General features: G+C 40.1%; 1 pseudogene; it reads right to left on the bottom strand.

The window, feature by feature from the left end:
* Window positions 1-4,128: 4,128 nt before the first annotated feature.
* Window positions 4,129-7,659, bottom strand: LOC116316489 (annotated as a pseudogene).
* Window positions 7,660-8,012: the final 353 nt, after the last annotated feature.

The following is an 8,012-nucleotide window of genomic DNA, read 5'->3' as shown; positions in this document are numbered from 1 at the left end:
GTAGTTCAGCAGCTTATTGTGCTGTAAAATCAACTTACTTCCAAAACACATACACAAAACACATATACATACACACAGATAGACATTTGCGCTTAATTTGTCACGAAGTAATTCCGCTACTTGAAACCTGTCTAAACACAGTTCCTTGTGGCGAACTTAAACCTTATTTGTCACGAGGTATTTGACGGCTACCTCTAGAACCAATCTAAACTTAGTTCCTTCCGCGAACTCAACCTATTTCACGTGCTTTTTTCTTCAAACCCTTGCGGTGGGTTAGACCTATGCGCTTCTCTTTTGTGCACCCGTGCAGTGGGTCAGCCTAACGCGCTATTAATCCTTGCGGCGGATAAGACCTATGCGCTTTCTTTTGTGCACCCGTGCAGTGGGTCAGCCTACGCGCTATTAATCCTTGCGGCGGATAAGACCTATGCGCTTTCTTTGTGCACCCGTGCAGTGGGTCAGCCTAATGCGCTATTAATCCTTGCGGCGGATAAGACCTATGCGCTTTCTTTAAAACCTTCCCGGCGGTTTAAAACCAAAAGTGTTTTCTCACCCTCAACTGTCCTTTGCTGGTTGTCAGGTCGTCTGGCTGGATCCCAACGTCGTGGACCAGTACTATTACACCGCCTGGACCCGAATTTGTCTTACGTCCCAGGTCTTTCACCTCTACCTGGAGAGGGCTGTCGACAGACTTCGGTGCTGGTTTACCCACGGCATCAGGATGCAGAAGTCAGACCTTATTGGAGTCACAGAAACGAGTCTGCTGTTTCCATCTCTAGGCTCGAAGGACCAATTTAAATGACAGGGGATTTCTTTAAATCACCCTGCCGTTCTTCAGCTGAGACGGCTGAGTCAGAAAACACAACACTGCAGAAGTTTTTCACTCGCGAGGGGCAGTCATGGAACGCACGAACTGCGCCCACGACTGTCCGCGCCCTTTATTTATACAAGATGTTTTTGTGTGTGTGTGTGTGTGTGTGTGTGTGTGAATGTGTACAAAGGTAACAACGTCATTTAGAGCCGCTGGTTTTTCCCCTTCACTACATTTGCATGTTCTTCTAAAAGAGCTGAGGTTTCACTTCTCTGTTCTCTGAAGACAGGAAGCGGTTAGTAGCTGCACACAAGTTACTAGGTGAAAAGTCACTTAGACATGTCCTTAATAATAAGATAAAAAGATACATTTCATATAGCTGATCATATTATACAATATTCTCTTGACACTACCCCTAACTCCCTAACTGAATAAACAGGAGAAAATGATACAGAAAATAACAAGGCAGCTCACCCCTTCGGCTTCAGTGACTATTTACACGTGACTCTAAACTACACACTATATACAGAAGCTCAGCAATCCTCAGGAACACACACGAGTAACACAGGGTTTGGAGGCCAAGGATGGGTCTGCTGCTGCTGTCAGTCGCTGCCCCGGGACAACTGCTGGTGACAGATTTTCAAAGCAACCACATGATCAGGGGACCAATCAGCAGCCGTCAGCTTCTCCAATCAGGGACCTGCAGAGACTCTTAAAGACACAGACAGGCAGAACAAAAAACAGCCACCGAGACACATTATGGCCAGGGTCGTAACACAAGCCAACCGACAAAAAGCCAGTTTTAAGCAATCAATAATATCAGTGAAGCTTAATTTAACTCCACGCACACTATAAAAATCAAACTATACTATCAGAAAGAAAAGACATAACATACAGAAACGTAAAGTTAGAAACAAGTCCTCAATCTCTCAGTTAGACTCACCACACTCCCAGCATGCAATGCAGAAAGAAAGAAATGAGGAAGAAAACAATGAAGGGGGCAAATACTGTATATCCTTTTACATGGCATTTTGTCTCCCTATAGACATTTTCATCCCTACACACATTAGGAATTCACAGGAAATAATGCCTGACTTTGTGCTTCTTAATTAATAAGTCGCCAGTGAGATAACGTTATGTCGTTATGTCGTAAATTACGTCAACAAAGTAACATTATACTGTGATTAAGAAATTGGTATACTACCGTTTATTCACGGTATGTCACTGTAAGCCCGCTGCAAGGTAATAAACTGCAATATATTTACCAGTAACTTACCGTTATCACGCATCATCAGTACCAAAAATATTAATCTCTGCTAGAGGATACCATGTCCCAACAGGCGGTCATTTACTGTTTAACACGTCGTAATTTACCGTAATTTAAGGAAACAGTAACATACTGTAAGAGACTGGAGGGTTAAAAAAAAAAAAAATTGTATTGTATTAAAAAAAAGGTACCATTTATTTATTTATATTTATATAAAAACATATATATACCCACTAAAGATCGATTGATCGAGATAGATAGATACACACACACAATAATTCATGTGCTTTTTACACCACTTTTTATTTCTGTTCTGATTTTTCCTGCTGAAATACACATTTCCAAAATCAAAACTGAAAAGAACTGAAAACATATTTTCATTGAGGAAGCACTTTTTTTTACTAAACCATGTAATCCATTATTTTCTCAGATGGTTGTACAAACAATAACGATATTATTTCATATCCATATCATGGCAGACAACATATGCTCAAGTGTTGGGTTTTCTTAGTTATATTTTGTAGGGTCTTAAACCTACAATGTGAAGTGCCTTGGCATTCATTTTGTTGGCACCATACAAATAAACTGAATTGTAATGAATATAATATCAAGCCCCACACTTCTGCCTTTATATACACTTTATCCAAAATACTGGCTCACACTACCAAATCAATGCACAAAGCAGGGTCCACAAGGACATGGATGAGCGTGTGTGGTGTGAAGGAACTTGACTGACCTGCACTGAACCCTGATCTTGCTTTGTGGACTGAGTTCATTGATTTGTTGGGTGAGCCAATACATGTGACAATTAAAGTGTAAGTAGCTGAAATAATTTTTAACAAACGGGTAAAAGAAGGAAAAAAAAAAATCAAAACTGTTGCACTCAAAAAACCTATTGGACAGAGACAGCGTCTTGCAAGATGGCAAGAGAGCTTGTCTTCATTGTTGTTCGTCTTGTGTAAATGTCCGGAAAGCATGGGCCATGGATCATCTGTGGAGACACAGGTAACAACACATTGGTCACTTAAATTATACAAGAAATTCACTAAAAATGGCAAAAACAGTTACCTAATTTGAAGTTTTCAAATTCAGTAAGCCGCTGGAGGAAAGTTGTGACATGAGGGTTAATGTGAACAACCTTTCGCTTCACAGTGGTCCCAGTCTTTCTGCTTGTGCCAACCTTGGAGGTACATTTTGTTCCCTCTTCAGGGTTTATCCTTACAAAAAACTTTAAAACATGCCACAATAAATAGTAACATACAGTAACATTGAGTTGTGATTTGAAATAATGAGTTACTTAGGGATAATTTATTCATCATCTATCACTATTAGCTAACTGTTCAAACATACCTCTGAATCAGTTCCAATGTTGCACACGCTGACTCCTGGTATTCCAGGTTCAATACATAGAATGAACCAAAGAAGACTGACATCGCATCAGCAAAGGTGTTCTCTTTGTCCAGCTCAACAATTACACGCCCCTCTGCACTCACCATCCAGCAGGTGGCGGTCATTGAACTTTGTCCTTAAATGTATAGGGGCAACATGTTGTCATTATGCAACATAAAATAATTTCAATACTTCACTTCTTCACACTGTCTAGATAGTCATAAAGCAAATAGATACGTACAGTTAATTATTAATGGCCTTATGTACATAAGTCCGTTTTAACATATTAGAATTGTACATAATTGGGAATTATTCTGCACATTAAACACACCTAACAAAGAGTCAGCCCAATGAAATTACCGGAGATGAATCAACTGTATGGTTATTTTGGAGTTTATAGTTTGTGCTGCTGTTAAACTTTACAGTATTGACTTCAGTATTTCTGCTGTTGGTGTAGCTACTATGTTTTACTATGTTGATCAGTAATATGTAATGTGAAATTTGATATTGTTACCTTGCTGGGTTCACTGAGACACATGTCCAACAACCTTGGTTTATAAAGGAAATTACAGAAATTTGAGCTACGAAAAAAGAGACTGGATACCCGTGTCCAGGAAAAGCTCCTGTGCCAAACAGAAATTTTAATATGGTCTAATCAGCTCTATTTCATAAATGACTTCTTACCAAGCATAATCAGCCTTGGAGCCATTGGCAGGTTGCTCTCTGCTTCAAGGGACATCCTGGTAGATGTTTCCTGCCAGAAAAAGGACCAAGACATTTTATGTAACAAAAAACAAAACAAAAACAGGACAGCAAGCAACAGCATTAAACATAGAGCTGCATGAAAAAAGCTTACATCTGCTAAGACAAAGAGGGAGTCTTCATCTTCCTTGTAATACTTCATCATGAGAAGTATGGTTGCTGTGCCAACCTTGTTGTTGGTCAAAACTCCCTCACTTTCTATCTGCTGGATGAGTGTCCTTATACCGAGTGTCCTTATTGAGCTTCTGGCTGGAGAAATAGTTAATAATCCTTCTGCCTTTGGTTATGAGGGCCTGACCTAAGCGCTCACTGATATCGATGCCTGTGAGTTTGTAAAAGTGGTTGAAAGACCTTTCCGAGTAAACAAGAATGGCCACTGCTCCTGAATTTCAGCTACTGAAAGTGAGGGACAACTGTTGATAAGCTGCCGCTGAGAAATATATGTGAGGCACATGAAGTCATCCACATCAGGTCTCTCCACAGCTCCAGGTCCTTCTGAATTAAAAATTGTTAACAAGATGTGTTTCTTTTCCTCTAAAGAAGCTGGCATTTCCCCTCAGGAAGTTCAACTGGTTGCCAATTTATACAACCATAGCTATCAACAAGGCATCTAACTTTTTAGGTGAGGTTGCATTACTGTTGGGACTGCAGTCTTCCTCATTCCTGGTTCTCTTTGTTTGACGAAGTCTATGTGTTGTATTATCTCGATTAACATGTTCAACTCTAGATTTGATGCTTCTTAGTAGTGAATAATGTCCACAACCCAGTCTTTCTCCCGTTTCAGTAAAATCTGCAAATGTTTGAGGGTATCTGTTTACAATGATTTTAGCAACTTCTTCACAAGATGCACGTTTAGGGTTCCTGCAGTGAACTTGCATGGCCTCCACAACAATCCTAACCATACTTCTCCTGTCGTCTGGATGAGCTCTGTCTCCTCTTGTGATTGCATGCGACAGTCGGAGTGGAAATCTTTCCCAAGGAATCTGTAAGTGTGAGACCCAAGAGCTGGAGTAATGGTTGTACATAGTGGTGGACGTGGAGGAGGAGGGGTGAGGTGGATGGCTTGATGTTTCAGCTGATGCAGCAGGGCATGGCTCCAGAGTAATGGTGTCATTCAGGTTCTCTGGTCTGTTGCCATCTAAACAAATAAATAAATAAAGATCACAATTAGGATTGAGTAGTAACGGCAAGGCAGTTTTGGGGACCTTGTCTGAAGATGAAAAGAAGCAATCCCAGGACTGCAAAGAACTACAAACTCAAGGTCTTGCATTGAAAAGACCTTGAGTCAATATATTTTACAGTATGTCACAATTTCAAACCCTTAGTTGTACCACTACCAATGAAAGGTTAATGGTGTTAGATTTAGTGTCTACTTATGTTTTCCGTGTTAAGTATCTACCAGACAATGTGAGCCCTAAACGCTCTTCAACATTATACTATCAAAGTACATGTGTAGTATGGTGAAAGAAAAAAAAGCTAATCAAGCTAATCAGTGACATATGAGTCTATGAGTGACCTTCAAATCATAGACTCAAGTCTATGATTTGTACAGAACCTACACAAACCTCCTTTTGCATTGAGTTTTTCCTTTCCAGCCACTCACTATGTGTTAATAGACCTCTCTGCATCGAATCATATCTGTTATTAATTTCTGTCTCTCTTCCACAGCATGTCTTTCATCCTGTTTTCCTTCTTCACCCCAACCGGTCGCAGCAGATGGCCGCCCCTCCCTGAGCCTGGTTCTGCCGGAGGTTTCTTCCTGTTAAAGGAGTTTTTCCTTCCCACTGTCGCCAAAGTGCTTGCTCATAGGGGGTCATATGATATGATTGTTGGGGTTTTCTGTATTCATTATTGTGCGATCTATTGTACAATATAAAGCGCCTTGAGGCGACTTTTGTTGTGATTTGGCGCTATATAAATAAAATTGAATTGAATTGAATTGAATTAAATGCAAGAAGTAGTTTACGTATTTGAATTGGTGTGAGAAAGGGTTTGAGATCTTCCGCCTCCACAAACAAAAGATCACTTTTTTGTTGTACACCAATAACGTCCGTCAGATGTTCTACAATGCAGATTATTTTCTCTCTGTCTAGTGTCGGCAGGAGGCTTGTAAGTTCCTCTTCAATTTCCATCCCTGAAAAAGAATTAAGAGGAAACTGAATGGTGTAAGGAGACAACAAAAAGGCCTGCCATGTTATAAAGTGGTGGTGGGTAATAATCCATCAGACTGTCAGCATTTACACAAACACTTCTTTCTGTAGGGCAACGCAGGCAGTGAAGTCCAAGGTCAATGAGGAGTACTGAGTGATGCAACTTGAGCACAAAGTACAATTCAGAATCGTTAACAAGTATAACAGCTATCTTCCCAAAAACCAACCCATCATCAGTGTCATCTACAATGGAAACATAGCCTTTGACATACTTGGTACCTTTTGTAGACAACTGCTGACACATCCAAAGTTTGCCACAGCTTCTTGAATGAGAGCGTTGTAAAGATGATGATTCTAATCTCTTGTTTCTCCAATCATTTGGACTATAGGTGGAAACATTTGGCCCACTGAGAGGTAGGACTGCAGTAACTGATGCCGTTCAGTCTTGCATAAGTTGACAAAGTTATGCAAGACTGAACTTGTACATGCTTTGAAATCTGAGTGCTTGCTCTCAAACCTAAGGGTGCACAGACGAATGAGTGGTCCAAAGTGAAGGATAAGCTCTGCATAATGTAACAAATAGTGATGTTTTGCTTTTTAAAGCTTTGTCAGGAAACCTACTGTGTCTCAGATATATATAGTCCTCTATGAAAAAGTTCTTGATTGATTTTGTCCACTTCTGCTTATGGAATATTAAATGAAGACAGTTTGTCAGACAGTATTGCAAGAACATCGTGCATTGCACAGCTGAGAAGATCCTGAAATTCCTCTATGATGCTCTGTATAGTGCTGGTTGGTAAGAGCATTTTAGCCTGCATTTTTAATTTACACAAAGCCAACTGTCTTCTAATAGATTAACTGTGTCCTGTCCTTGTATTATGGCAAATTCCCAATTTCTTGTTGCCTTGACTGCTGAACTGTCTACTTATGTTTTCGAGAAATATGGCTGGAAAATGATGTTCGGACACTGAAGTATTTAGAGCAATCTTCAAATGGACATAATACTTTTTTCCCGTCTTTGATGTGAAATCTGAGATGGGCACAGAGTTGTAAAGTTTTGTGCAGCATACCCACATCCAGGAACTTGACAGCTGAGGTCACCCGTGAACTCATAGAACTTCTCCTCAGTGGTCTCCCTTCTTGTTCTGTGATTCCTAGGCATATGTGAATGAAAGGCAGAAAATGTTCTGAAAGTGGCAGGACAGTTCTCAGTTCCACAAGAAAGCCTATAGTTAGCTACATGTTTGTGGCTTTTAACATGCAAACTGAACAATATAAATTTGTGTGCACGGAAGCCACAAAATTTACAAATACATATACATATACATATAGTTGTCACGAATAGCATATGATCTTCAGATATAATCCAATCAACCGTGCATTTAACCTGACTGAACTCCATCCAGTTACCTCTGACTACTTCTAAGTTGCACATGTTAACGGTCCGTAAATTGTCTCTGTTGTTCTTCCACCATCTCATCATCACTCTGTGCTGCAGCGAACTGGATCTGTGGCACAGAATAGTTGATGGCCATGTTTTTCTCCTGCTTTGCAGCTTTGTTTGAGTTTGAATTGCGTCTTAAAGGTGCAAAACTAAGAAAAGCAGATCAATATTTTCTTCTTGTTGTTATTT

The sequence above is a fragment of the Oreochromis aureus genome, unplaced genomic scaffold (assembly GCF_013358895.1).
Source record: "Oreochromis aureus strain Israel breed Guangdong unplaced genomic scaffold, ZZ_aureus HiC_scaffold_378, whole genome shotgun sequence".
Taxonomy (NCBI): domain Eukaryota; kingdom Metazoa; phylum Chordata; class Actinopteri; order Cichliformes; family Cichlidae; genus Oreochromis; species Oreochromis aureus.
The sequence above is the reverse complement of the archived record's forward strand: the minus strand, read 5'-3'. Positions and strand labels throughout refer to the sequence as shown.